General features: G+C 32.7%; 1 pseudogene; it reads left to right on the top strand.

Moving 5' to 3' along the window:
- Window positions 1-1285: 1285 nt before the first annotated feature.
- LOC138811442 (U6 spliceosomal RNA) lies at window positions 1286-1385 on the top strand (annotated as a pseudogene).
- The last annotated feature ends 11883 nt before the right edge of the window (window positions 1386-13268 follow it).

Raw genomic sequence — 13268 nt, 5'->3', positions numbered from 1 at the left:
AAATATGGAAAAAAACTTTGGGACTAACGAGTTAACACAATAAACATATCAGCAGTGTAACATCTCTTCTAGCTTAGAGGAAAACAATACTGCTTTTTTTTTTACTATGTGAATTCAGAAGACCAAGAACACTTAGAAGGTATCACAAGTTTATACCGAAGACATTGCATTGATACGTTTTATATTCTAATATATATTGTAAACCTAATTATTTATGTTCCAATCTATTTATGGGAATAATTTTCAATTTATTTGTCAAATTATCAATGAATTCTAGTAAGATTCACTGTGTGAAATTTAAGATCAGCAAATATAAATATAAAATATATAAGGATATATAATATAAGACATTGTTAAGCAATGTTCCGTTGTGGTTAGGGTATCAAAGGCAACTCTGTTTTAAAGTATTATTCCATTATCTCTACCTCAGTTTTTGGTAGAGTTAGACCTAAAACTTTACCATTTGTAAATTTACAGCCTGGAGGCAAGAGGAAACACTTTGATTAAAACATTACCAATTTAAGGCCTAATATCGAGGAAAAACATATGGACTTCTCCAGGAGCTATGGAAATATTTGGTGATAGAAAGTCACTAGTATAAGTTCCTGCCTGGTTGGATGGTAGACAGGCCAGGATATTAGGTAAACATGAATATGAACATTTTTTCACCTTCTTGGCTTTAGCTACTTTTGAAATAATAGGAATAATTAACAATTATATTTTGATAAAATACCTTCTATTCTGAACAATTAGGTCTGAAGTGTTCATCTCTCTATGAACCCTTGTAACTAAGATTAGTTTTGTTCCAGTAAGACAATCTATGCTGTCAGGGTAAGATATTCTGGTTGGTCTGTTCCTACATGGAAGAAGGGTAATGGGTCAGAAAGACATTTGTACCACTGAGACCTCATTTAGGAAATTTTAACCTGCAGAAGTTTAGAAGTAGCTTTTAAGCAAGGCTTACTTTGAATCCATTAGCTCCACAAAGCTAACTCAGTTGATAAATAAGTACTTGAAAAGCCATTACCTTTGGACTTAGCTATAAAGGCTTCAAAATATGGTCAAATTTAAAATGAAAACGACAAAATAGTCATTGACAAAAAATGGCAAATGTGAGCAATCGACCAAACAATATAAATTTTTTCCACTATACATAGAAATTTATAGAAATAAGATCAATAGCATATTTAGGAACAATAAAGGTTCCTTGTTACAAATAGGCAACCAAGGATATATGCCTGTATAAAGGTTACATTGTTAACTACTTAAATTAAGAGGATACTCCATGCTTCAGCAGCAAGTCTCCACAAATTACAACAATACAGAGATTAACATAGCACTTGCACAGGGATGGTATGAAAATTTGTGAATTATTCCATATTTTTCATTCTTAAAATGCAAGAAATGGAAAACAGTTTTGAAAAAGTTGATTACAAAAATACAAGCGTAACAAAACCTGTAATTCACAGAATTAAAGGTTAGTTTGACATCAGTGTATTAAACCTTCACATTCAAAGGCCCTTACATAGCATAACCTTTACAAAATTTGAAATTAGATAACATTATCTTTTTATCCCAAAGAAATAAAATAATATAAGGACTTAGGAAAAAGGAATCTTAAACTTTTCCTATATGGAATGTAATCTGAAAGGACACATTTATTAATGAACCTATATATTATAAAACAATGTAGACTTCAAAGTATTATATCTAGAAGACAATGAAATAGATTATGGACTTTATACAAACATAGATACTTTTTTTCAGACAAGCACCAGGAATATCTTTAATTTCTATACTATTCTTTTCAACAGATAAGATAAAATTAAAAAAATCACAAACTCTGCAGAAATCATTATAAATGCATACAAACAACTCTTGAATACATTTTGACATCAAAGTCAGGCAATTCACGTGGAAGAATACCATGGAATCCATAAATTTTTAAATTAAGATATTGCTGTTGTTTTCTATTATGAAAATATTTTGTTGGGCCACAAAGGATGGACTGGCACTTTTGAAATTTAAGAAACTTAACCAAACCATTACTACGTAGAATAACAATTTGTACAGCCTTCCACAACTTTAAATAGGTAGTGATACATATTTGTGCTTTTGGCAATATCAAATGCAATTTCTTCCAAGTTGTTCTTCAATCCCGGTTTGATATCATGTTTCAACAGAAGGAGATACAGTGTTTCTTTGCTATTTCTATCCCAAGAAACAATATTTAAGGGGGTCAAGAGGCCCTTAGTTTGGGGATTGGTATCTGCATCATGATTAAGTATGAAAGAATCAATTCTGGTATTATTCCACATATACTCACTGTGCAGTGGTGCCAAGCCATTCAGAATTCTTGCATGAATATCTGCCTTGAGCTACCAACTCATGGACAATGTCTAAATGTCCACTCTAGGCTTCCCGATGAAGAGGGATATACTTACCTCATTTCTAGTATACATATGAGTGGCCTTTTTGGCAAGTAGTCTCGGCACTGTAGTAAGCCGATTAATTTCAGCATCCCAAAGAAGAAATTTGCATGGATTCTTCTCCATTATTTTCTTGCAATTGATACCTTCCTCACGTTTTCATCTTGTTCCTTGTCTTCATCAGAATTGCCTAACCAGAGACTTTGAGTACCAGTGGGAATGAGGTTTCCATGTATTTCCCCAATAGTTCACGTTGGTTGAAATGGTCAGAAAAATCCGGTGAATTTTCTGCATGTTTTTTCACCATGATTTATTTTCTCTTTTTCCATTTTTCCTATTTTAAATAATTCTCACTGGAGAGTAGTGAATTGATAGAGAGCAGAGGAAAGATTTTCCTCCGTATTCAAATGCACAGACTGAAAATGAGGGCCAGTGGTGTCTTCATGTGCAGCTTATTCTAGGAAGGAGAAAATAAGAAACAAAGCCTACTACATAAATGATTTGGGAAATACCAAGATATAGTGTAAGAGAAATTACTATTCAATATATGAGCTTTAACAGCTTTCTAATAGATCCATTATTTATTGGTAACCAACATTAGAAAAAAATGTATAATTCAGTAGTAAAATAGAAGTCCTTTGTATGACTACCTAAATTCTTGTTTTTTTAAAAACACTTGTTTCCATCTAAAAAAGTAGGCCTGGGCTGGGAAGGTGGCTCAGTGGTAGAGCACTTGCCTTGCATGCCAGAGGGCCTGGGTTCGATTCCTCAGCACCACATAAGCAAAAAGAAAAAAGTCGGAAGTGGCGGTGTGGCTCAAGTGGTAGAGTGCTAGCCTTGAGCTGAAGAGCTGAGGGACAATGCCCAGCCCAGAGTTCAGGCCCCAAGACCGGACTAAAAAAAAAAAAAAGTAGGCCTATCTATTTTCTTCAGGTGATTTTGATGATTGAAGATGCTTAATGAGGAGACCACATGTATTAGTAGTCCTTTGATATCAATTAAATTTCATTTTTTCTTCTTGGAGAATATAATGATCAAAGCAATAGTTCAGAATCAGCAAACAATAGTTCAGCATCATGCTTTCAGTGCAAGTGGATCTCCAGTAAGTAATCCTCTGTACCATTTTCCACAAAGTTTTGTCACACATACAATCTGTCTGCCTTCTCTAGCTGCTTTCCTAGCCTGGACCTTTCCTTTCATTGTGCAGGAAAAGTGTGATTCAACTGATTTCGGTCAGATCTGTTCCAAGAATTATCAAGGATTTAGATTCTTTTTTTAAAAAATTAGTTGTGGGGCCTGTACTCTGGGCTTGGGCACCGTCCTTGAGCTCTTCAAATCAAGGCAAGTGCTCTACCACATGAGCCACAGAACCACTTCTGTTGTTCTGTTTATGTGTGCTGATTTGGGAAATGATAGAGCAGAAAGTGAAATGATGCAACCAAAAATATACAAGCAAAATAAATTAGCATAATTTGGAGCAACCATATTGTCTATGAGAATCACAAAAGAGAGAGAGGAAGAGAGATACAGATGTGCAATGACCTAGCTAGCCAAAAATTCCATTCTTCTGATCCATTTACAAAGCAAACAATTTTATTTTTTATTTGTTAAAAGAGATGGAAATAGAATTTATGTATTTACTTGAAATTAGTAAATACATTTTTAGTAGCATACATAAAGAGACATAGCTTTGACCAAATTACAAACAAGAATCTTAATCCTTTGGCTTCGAAAATGGCTCAGTGGTAGAGTGTTTTTCTTGCCGCTTACTACAGTGTGGAGACTACATTCCAAAAAGGCCTCTCCTATGAATACTAGGGATGACGATGAGTATACCCCTCTTCATCGGGAGGCCTAGAGTGGACACTTAGACATTATCAATGAGATGGTAGCTCAAGGCAGATATTCACGCAATTACTGTGAATGTCTGGACACCCCTGCACAGTGCTTATATGTGAAACATATTGCAACAGTACAGACACACACACACACACACACACACACATCATCATCTTCATCATCATCATCAGATTTCTTCTTAATTATTTTTTGTGTGTGGTCTTAAGAAGAAAGGTACATTACTAACTTGAATTTCTGACAGAAAAATATAATCACTATAGATCTTGCTTCTATACTCTCAATATTAAATTGCTATCTAATATGTGCAATAGATAAGTATAGGAAAAAGTAGGATCCACACTGGTGGCTCATGTCTTTATTCCTAGCTAATCAGAAAGATGAAATCTGATGATTGTGGTTTGAAACCAGACCAAGGAAAAAAGTCCATTAGATTCTGGTTTGAAAGTAACCAGCAAAAGCTAGAAATGGAGCTGTGGTACAAGCAAAAAAATGCTAGACTTGAGAAAACTAAAACAAAAACATAACAAATTCTGGGACAGAGCTAGGCCCTGAGTTCAAGATCTAGTATTAGTATTTAACTAAAGAAGGAATGAATTAGTTAAAGAATTACCTAAAATAAATTAAGTGGTAACATGTGGAGGGGCAGATGAAATGTAACTTCAATGGTGACTGGATTATGTATCATTTTGTAATAAGGTAAATTATCATTTGTCCTAAACACTAATATTTTATTTGAACTTTTTGTACAATAAACCCTGAATTTGGCATGCATGTATATGTGTGTGTACGTGTGCACACATGTGTGTTTATGTGTGTGTGTTTGTGTGTGTGTGTGTGTTGTTGCAATGTTGCTTGCCAATATGAACAGGGTGAGACTGAAAAGAACTGTGTTGCAATGTTTTTTTTTATTTATCAGTGATCTGTTCTGTCATTTCAGTGGAACCACCCTTCTGTACATTTTATTTGTTAATAACATAATCATAATCAAAGCATTTACAACGTAAGTTAGATAAAAGAGATCATTTTCAGTTCTTAATATATGTTAGGCAAAAAGATACACATATAATTAGGTAGTAATTTATTGCTGTAAGATGACTGTCAGTACAAAATATGTGTTTGACTTCTTAAATTGGTTATATTTTTAAGAAATATTCATGGAGTGATTTTGACCAACTTGAACAAATAGGTATTTCTCTCTGTTTTTTTCTGTGAAACTCAAGGTGGGCAAACTCTTTCCAGATGTCTGTTGAAAACAACTTTCTTTGTAAGATCATATCTATTCACACTAAGATAATAAACCCCGTATTTTTAAGGTTTGAATATCGCATCATATTTACTGAAAATTAGTATTGTGGCTATGCTTGTTAGATATATATTTAAAAAAAACAAAAACATGTGTCATCTCCAAATTGTGGATGCATTTGAAGTTGTTTTGTACATACAAATGTTTCTTCATTAGTAGTTCTTTTGTGGGAGTAACGATCACAACTTTAACAAATAAGGCTTTTCGAATATCTTTTCCAATATAAATAACATCCCAGTGCGAGTCTTGCAATTTCTGAAAACCATTTAAATATTTTAGTAATATTTTAGTTCATTGACTATACAGCTAAAGACATTCCTGAAATAAATATTGTTAAGATCTGAAAATGTAAGTGGGTATATAGGCTTTTTTATGGATCATTTTATGAAAAGCCAGTTTTTATGAAACTAAAAGAAATAGAATAAAAGTATGTAAGTGAATTGGGTAACCTAATTATTAGTTTTTTAGTAATATTTTATTTAAATATTTTAGTAATATTTTAGTTCATTGACAATACAGCTAAAAACATTTCTGAAATAAATATTGTTAAGATCTGAAAATGTAAATGGGTATATAGGCTTTTTTATGGATCATTTTATGAAAAGCCAGTTTTTACGAAACTAAAAGAAATAGATTAAAAGAATGTAAATGAATTGGGTAACCTAATTATTAGTATAATTTTGTTTTCTATTAGCACAGTCCTCTGAATGTAGATGATGCATTTAAATAATTTTTGTGTCACTGTGCTTCAGTTATTTTTAGAATCTTTGTAGTTATAAGAGTGAATTTGTAGTATAAATAAATGTCTTTTAATATGATTAGGATTAATCTTGTGTTTTGTGTTCTACTCCCATGAAAATGAGTTATTTTCAAGTGTTAATAGTTTATAATTGAATCTTCAGTATCATAAGAAATTGTGAAGAAAAAATTGGTAGTATTGATGTCTTTATTTTGGGGGGGAGAGGTACGGTAGTGGGGCCTGGACTCTGGGCACTGTCCCTCAGCTCTTCATCTCCAGTCTAGCGCTCTACCACTTGAGCCACAGCGTCAATTCCAGCTTTTTTCTTTATGCTTGTGTGCTGCTAAAGAATCGAACCCAGGGCTTCATGCATCCAAGGCAAGCACTCTACCACTAAGCCACCTTCCAGCCCTTTATGTCTTTTTAAACCAATATTATTCACAAGTTGGAGAGTCTTTAATTCATAATTAGGTCTTGGTGTCTATGATTTTTATCCTCTCATTCCTAACATTAATGATAGGTCAGAGTGCATTTTTGAGTATAGGAAAGATAAAATATTTATCTGGGGCCAAAGGTGATTTTAATATCAGTCTTGCTTTAATAGCATTTTAAAGTAGTACCTTTCTCTCAAATTGTTGGGTATAAAAAGCAATCAAAATACTTGAATGGTAAACAACTTAGTTGAGCTACAATGTGGAAATGATTAGTCCATAAGACCTGCAAAATGTTTCCATCAGGAATTGGGGAGGTCATTCTTTCAGTAAGACAGTGTTAAACAGAGATAGTGTCCCCAGGCAGTGCAGTGTTGAGTGAAGGGATAAAATACGATTCCTACTATTTTGAGCTAGAAATCAAGAATATTATACTTGAGCAGTTCCTTTCACCAGGGAGGTATGCATTGATTATGAACTTTTGAGTTTTCATATTACAGTTCCCTATTTTCTAACAAATATAAAGTGAAATATTGTGAAAGTGAAAACAATAATTCTGGGAAATTTCCTATAATTTGTAGACTAAGTGCTGGTATTTTAGTCATAAAATAGAATGAGGTTAATTGATACAGTGGGAGATGATCGTCAGGTTAACACCATGTGTGCAATGCTGTACTAGTAATTCCAACTCTGAAGACTTCAATATCATCATCTGAGAATTAAAAATGTAAGGAGTTCCACTTTATGCAATTATTGTGAGGATTAAATTATATACCATAGGTAAAGTACTTGGAAAAACAATCAATTAGCATTTGGCAAATTCTACCTATTATTTTATCATATAATGAATTCTAACATTTTTACTGTGATTTTATATGTACAATGTGATGTATTGATATTCATTGCATTGATCACTTTTCTGTCACTATGAGGAAAATACCTGCAAAGAAAATTTCTGAGGAAGAAACTATTATATTGACTCATGGTTTAAGAGAACACAGTTTAAGATCAAATATCTCCATTGTTTTTAATCATATTTTAATTATCTTTACTAGGTGTAAACGGGAATTTCCATTCAATAAATTACTTTTTAAGTATAATGGATCTTTACATAACTTTTCCCTACCCTTCCAAACCTCACCCCACTTTAATTTTTTCTAGTTTCATATTATTTGCATTGACTATTATGTCTTCATTTTTCCTCCATAACTCTCTTTATTCCTTCCCTTTGACTTACCTTCACATCTTCCAAGTAATAGTTTCCTGGTATTCATTTTGTTAGATTAAAAGTTCAATTTTATAAGAAATTACACCTTTTAAATACTGCTCTGAAAAATGAAAACTTTGGTTAATACTGTTGTTTAACTTGCATAAAAGTCTGGCTTCCAAATATGTGACAGAACATGGGTCCTTTGTGTGTCTGGCTCTCACTTCGTTTACTTAACATATTTTTAGATCTATCACTTTCTTTGTAAATAATGTAACAGTGCTCATAATGGATAGGTGTAATCCAATTGTGTATATATGACACAATTTCTCCAAGCATCCCTCTGCCAAAAGGCATTTTGGCTGTTTCCATAACTTGTCTGTGGTGAATAGTGCAATAATGAACAAGGTTGTGAATGTGATTTTACTGTAACCTTTTGGAAGAATTCATCACTATCTTTCTGAGAGCAATCCTCTAGCTAGTTTTCTTGAATAAGCACATCCTTCCTTTCATCTACATGACAAGGTATTGCAAGTCCTCAAAAACACACTCTCCCATACATGTCTCAATAAGCTAAAACCACACGATGCCCATATTCTTTCAATATATTTTTAATACTTATATAAATTTAGTGAGAACCTTCTATGTACTTTCCTAATGTGGGAATGAGAGACATAACAACAGAGTAAAAGTAAGAAATATACATTTTAATTAGCTATTATCATATTTAAAATCTTTTTCAGCTCTAACTCATAGCCTCACTTTCTATTATTTTAATCTTTATTTGATTACTTCATCTATCCCCTAAATTATAACAGGTGAGTTAAATACAGACAAAAAATTGTGGTTTGATTTTGACATTCATGTGTGAGGATGCACAATATGGGCAAATAGATGGATTGGAATTAATAGCAATTATCCATTTTGTTAAAGTAGAGATGACTTTTTTTCCAAACTGATACATATTTCATTCAACAAAAATAAACTTGTAAAAATTCCCTTTGTTTTGCTCCTCATTAACTTTTGTTTCCATTTTATTTTATAATGAAGGATGATTTCATATATATACTGTAGATACAAAAATATGTTAAACTATTTCTACCCATATGTATTGATATATACATACATACATATATTACACAGGTTACAATGATAATTTATAACTTCTGTAACTATAAAATTTACTAAATTATTAAAAACATCGATGGTTCATGCCTTGAATCCTGGTTACTCGGGAGGCTGAGATCTGATGAACATGGTTTAAAGCCATCCTCGGCAGAAACGTCCATAAGCCTCTTATCTCCAAACAACCAACAGAAAATAAGAATAGGAACTGTGGCTCAAAGTGATAGAGTGGTAGCTTTGAGAGAAAAAGCTCAGGGACATCACCCAGGCTCTTAGTTCAAGAACTACAATCTACCCAAAAAATCTAATTTACATCTGTGTAAGTAGAGTATTTCCATCACCCTAATGCACATCCATGCTCATTTACAAGGTAACTCTGTTTTGTCTGAAGTACCACTAAACATTTTCACTAAAGTAGCATTGGAACGTGGGTTCATTCTATCTCTGAAATGGATTTTTCTCCACTAAAATACTGAAGTGTTACAATTTTTCCAATTATTTAAAATCATAGCTTTTTTCTTTAATACCCCTAATATTACAGTTTGAATTCAGTGTCTTGTGCCCCCTAAATGGGTGTGCTTACCACTTTGTCATGTGCCAGCCCTAAATTATCCTGATAATTTTTCAGATAGAAACTGGCTTCCTACTTGTGTATGACCTTGGCCTCAGTCCACTTTATGTTATTCATCCTGGAATTTAGAATAACAAGTGTATGGTATTCTGTACAGTTTTTTCTGTCTAGTCTAGGCTTTAGCCACTGTTCTCACATCAGTGCACTCCCATGTAGTCAGGATTTTCATAAGCTTGTCATAGCTGATTTTTAAAAATTCTTTGCATTTCCTGCAGGTTCTTGAGTACTGAATTAATTTGTGTTTTCTGTCTTGTTTTGTTTCATTTGAATGTATGTGTTGAGTTGTTCCAAACTTTTCATTTTGTTTGTTTCTCTGATTTTCTTACCTAAAGTGCTGAGAAACCAATTCTATTTTCTCAAGATAGTCAGGGTGAACATTATTTATTCCAAAGCAATTTCAGTAACATTTAAACACATTCATATCTATGAATGGTATAAAAATGCTGAGAAGGGTGTTTTTACTTTCACGGTAGTCTTTGTCATACACAGATCATGAAATATATGAAGATAATATAACTACAGATGCATGCCAAGAGGAGAAAAACCTATTATTAATTTTTTGAAATAGGCTTCACTTCTAGTGAAAGAAATATATTGCTTTATGCAGGATTTCACAAAATCATATTGCTAGGAAGAACTTGAGCAATCATCTAATACTATAGACTTGAGAGTGATGAATTGACTTCCTGACTAATTTACTTTTGGGTCAAATAAAAGCAGGCTTCCAAAAAGAGTGTAGATTTTAGAGAAACATGATGAATTTTATGTAAATATATCCTTAGCTGATTTTGTTAATTTGTGAGCCAGTACAGGGAAATAAAGTACAGCAAAGGTAAAAAATAAAGAACTTCACATTGAAATACTCATTTGTGTGTGTGTGTGTGTGTGTGTGTGTGTTTGTGTGTGTGTGTGTTCATGCGCATGCGAATATGCAAAGGCACACGTGCATGTGCTCATGCATGCATTCATCATTCTTGACGCTTGATATGCTTGGGAATTATTCCTCAGTTTCTGTGCCCAAGGATAGTGGTCTACCACTTCAGCCACTTCTTTTTTTTTCTTTTTTTAGATAATCGCTTGTATTTTCATGATTGGACTGGCTTTGAACAGTGGTCATGAGATTTCAGACTCCGGAGTAGCTAGTTAAGCTTATTCATCCTCTGAGTACCTAGTTAAAATTCTGGCTGTCCTCTATGCTTCACTGCTCTTTTATTCATTTCCTGAGATTATCACAAGCCTAAGTCATATATATGTCTAATAGCTTTATACTGTTACTGCTTGGCACCAGGGGCTCCTATCTGTACTCTTAAATACTTCGGAGGCTTGAGAACAGAACCCAGGCCAAAAGTTCAGTGGAATTACTTCTCAATCTATAGCTTGGTGCATTGGATCATTTCCACCATACTTCACTATCTAGTTACTACGATTGGATTGATTGTGGATCCAGGCCAGTCAAGGTAGCAGGCTGGACAAGTTGGTGTTCATCTCGGATGCCATTGATGATGAGATGGCTAAAAGGACAGATCAGGTGCATGTTCTTGTGGAAAGGAAACCCCTATCCTAAAATTAACCACTGATATGACGCCTGCCTAGCAAGAAAAATATACCCCAAGTTGAAATACCCACAATTTCCCACAACCAAAATAAGTATATACATGAACATTCAAAAACTTAATACAATCTGTTCTTTGCTCTAATATCAGCTTCATCTGATTATCATATGATGTGACAGAACAGTTCCTTCATTTATCATATGATAATTTAAAAAGACCTAAAAAATTCTTTCTCACTTATTAAGTGCAAATTAATGGCAAATTGCATCATTTCTTACATATTTGACTACCACTATAAATTCATCTTATGATTCTTATTAATAGTAATATATTCTGATTTATTACTTTACTTTGTAACAGTTTTTAAACTTTTGGCTTTTCTGCTGAAGTTGAAGTATTTAAATAGTATCATCAAAGTATATTCCTTGGGTATTTAGGGCAGTTTTTTACAAAGTTTTTAACCAATGGTGTCTAAGAATTCTTAATTGGTATATCACTTGGTTTTATTTTCATTTCAATTTAATTTTATTTTAATGGAAATGTACACAGGGGTTACAGTTACATAAATAAGGTAAAGTAATGAGTACATTTAGTAGGGAAGGAACATTATCTCTTCCATCGATTTTTTAGTACACTCAAAAGAAGGACTAGTGATGCTTTTGCTATTGCTATTGATCCATGGGTAATTTTGCTTTCTTTGTTAATGCGTTTTTATTATAAAATCGATATACAGAGGGTTTACACTTAATTAAGTCAACTAAAGAGTACACTGCAATTTATTTTCTAAATTTCAAATTTTGGGCTTAAATAATTTCTTTTGTTTCTTTAGGGTAATTCATTTTTTTCAGAGTTGTAGGTTTAGTTAATTTATTTTTGCATGATTTTACACATGTAAATTATTCAGATACATGTATTTTACTTTTATAATATTTAACATGTGACTATTTAAAATTGTTTTCTTAATTTTTATATGGCTATGATTTTAAATAAATTTATTTTCTTATTGTTATAAACATATTTGTCCAGGTAACAAATCCTTACTGTATTTTCATGAAGCACATACTTTATTAAGAAAAGCTTCATTACTTGGCCACTTTTTGGAAATATTTTTACTTGAATTAAAAAAAAAAGTTTGAGCCCGGCATTGTGATTTGTGGCATCCATTTTCTAGCTATGATGGGAAGTGTAAATAGGGTTTGTAATTCGAGAGATACTGGAAAACTCTGTGACCTTATTATAAAACTATTCAGAACGAAATGATTAGAGATATAGCCATCGCTAATGTTATATAGGGCATCTCGCTATCATATCCTAAATCTTAAGTTAAAACACCAGTAACATCACTCTTTTGTCAAAATAAAAGGATACATGTTTCAAAATGTTTATTATTTAAACTTATTTGCAAAGATTCTCATGTCTTCTATTAATTTTCAATTTACTTAATCTATTAAAATCCAAGTATATTGTGATTATTTTATTTCTAGTAAACTTTTAAATTGTACAAGCAATATTAAGATTTCATATATTAACATACTTTTACTATTTGTGATAATTTCCTCCGTTGAATAGGATAATATCTATATTCCAAATGTGGGTATTTGGTGTGTATGTGTGTGTTTATGTGGTTTTTGTGTGGGTGTTCTTTGTGTGTACTTTGTAATGTTTGGGAGATCACACCATTGCTTCACACATGCAAGGCCAAAGTTTTACCACTGGGCTATACTGCTTGCATTTCTAAATTCTTCAAAATTATCTGAACTACTTTATACTTCTGGCAGCTTCTTAGATGTTTCTCAAGGGAAATATTTTTGACACTACCATTTTTATCCTCTATGATATTGGATATCTTCCTGCCTAATTCAGTGCAAGATATACATGAGACTCATCCAGATTTCTCAAAACTCATACCACCATAAAATCCTATGTTACTAGAAATCATGCTTTTATAATGTCTAGGGAAGTGGCATCTCTCATTTTTGAATGACCCTAA

Source organism: Dipodomys merriami, unplaced genomic scaffold (genome assembly GCF_024711535.1).
Source record: "Dipodomys merriami isolate MVZ:Mamm:240054 unplaced genomic scaffold, mDipMer1.0.p SCAF_529, whole genome shotgun sequence".
In the NCBI taxonomy this organism is placed as follows: Eukaryota; Metazoa; Chordata; class Mammalia; order Rodentia; family Heteromyidae; genus Dipodomys; species Dipodomys merriami.
Note: the sequence above shows the minus strand (reverse complement) of the source record. Positions and strands in the feature narration are given on the sequence as shown.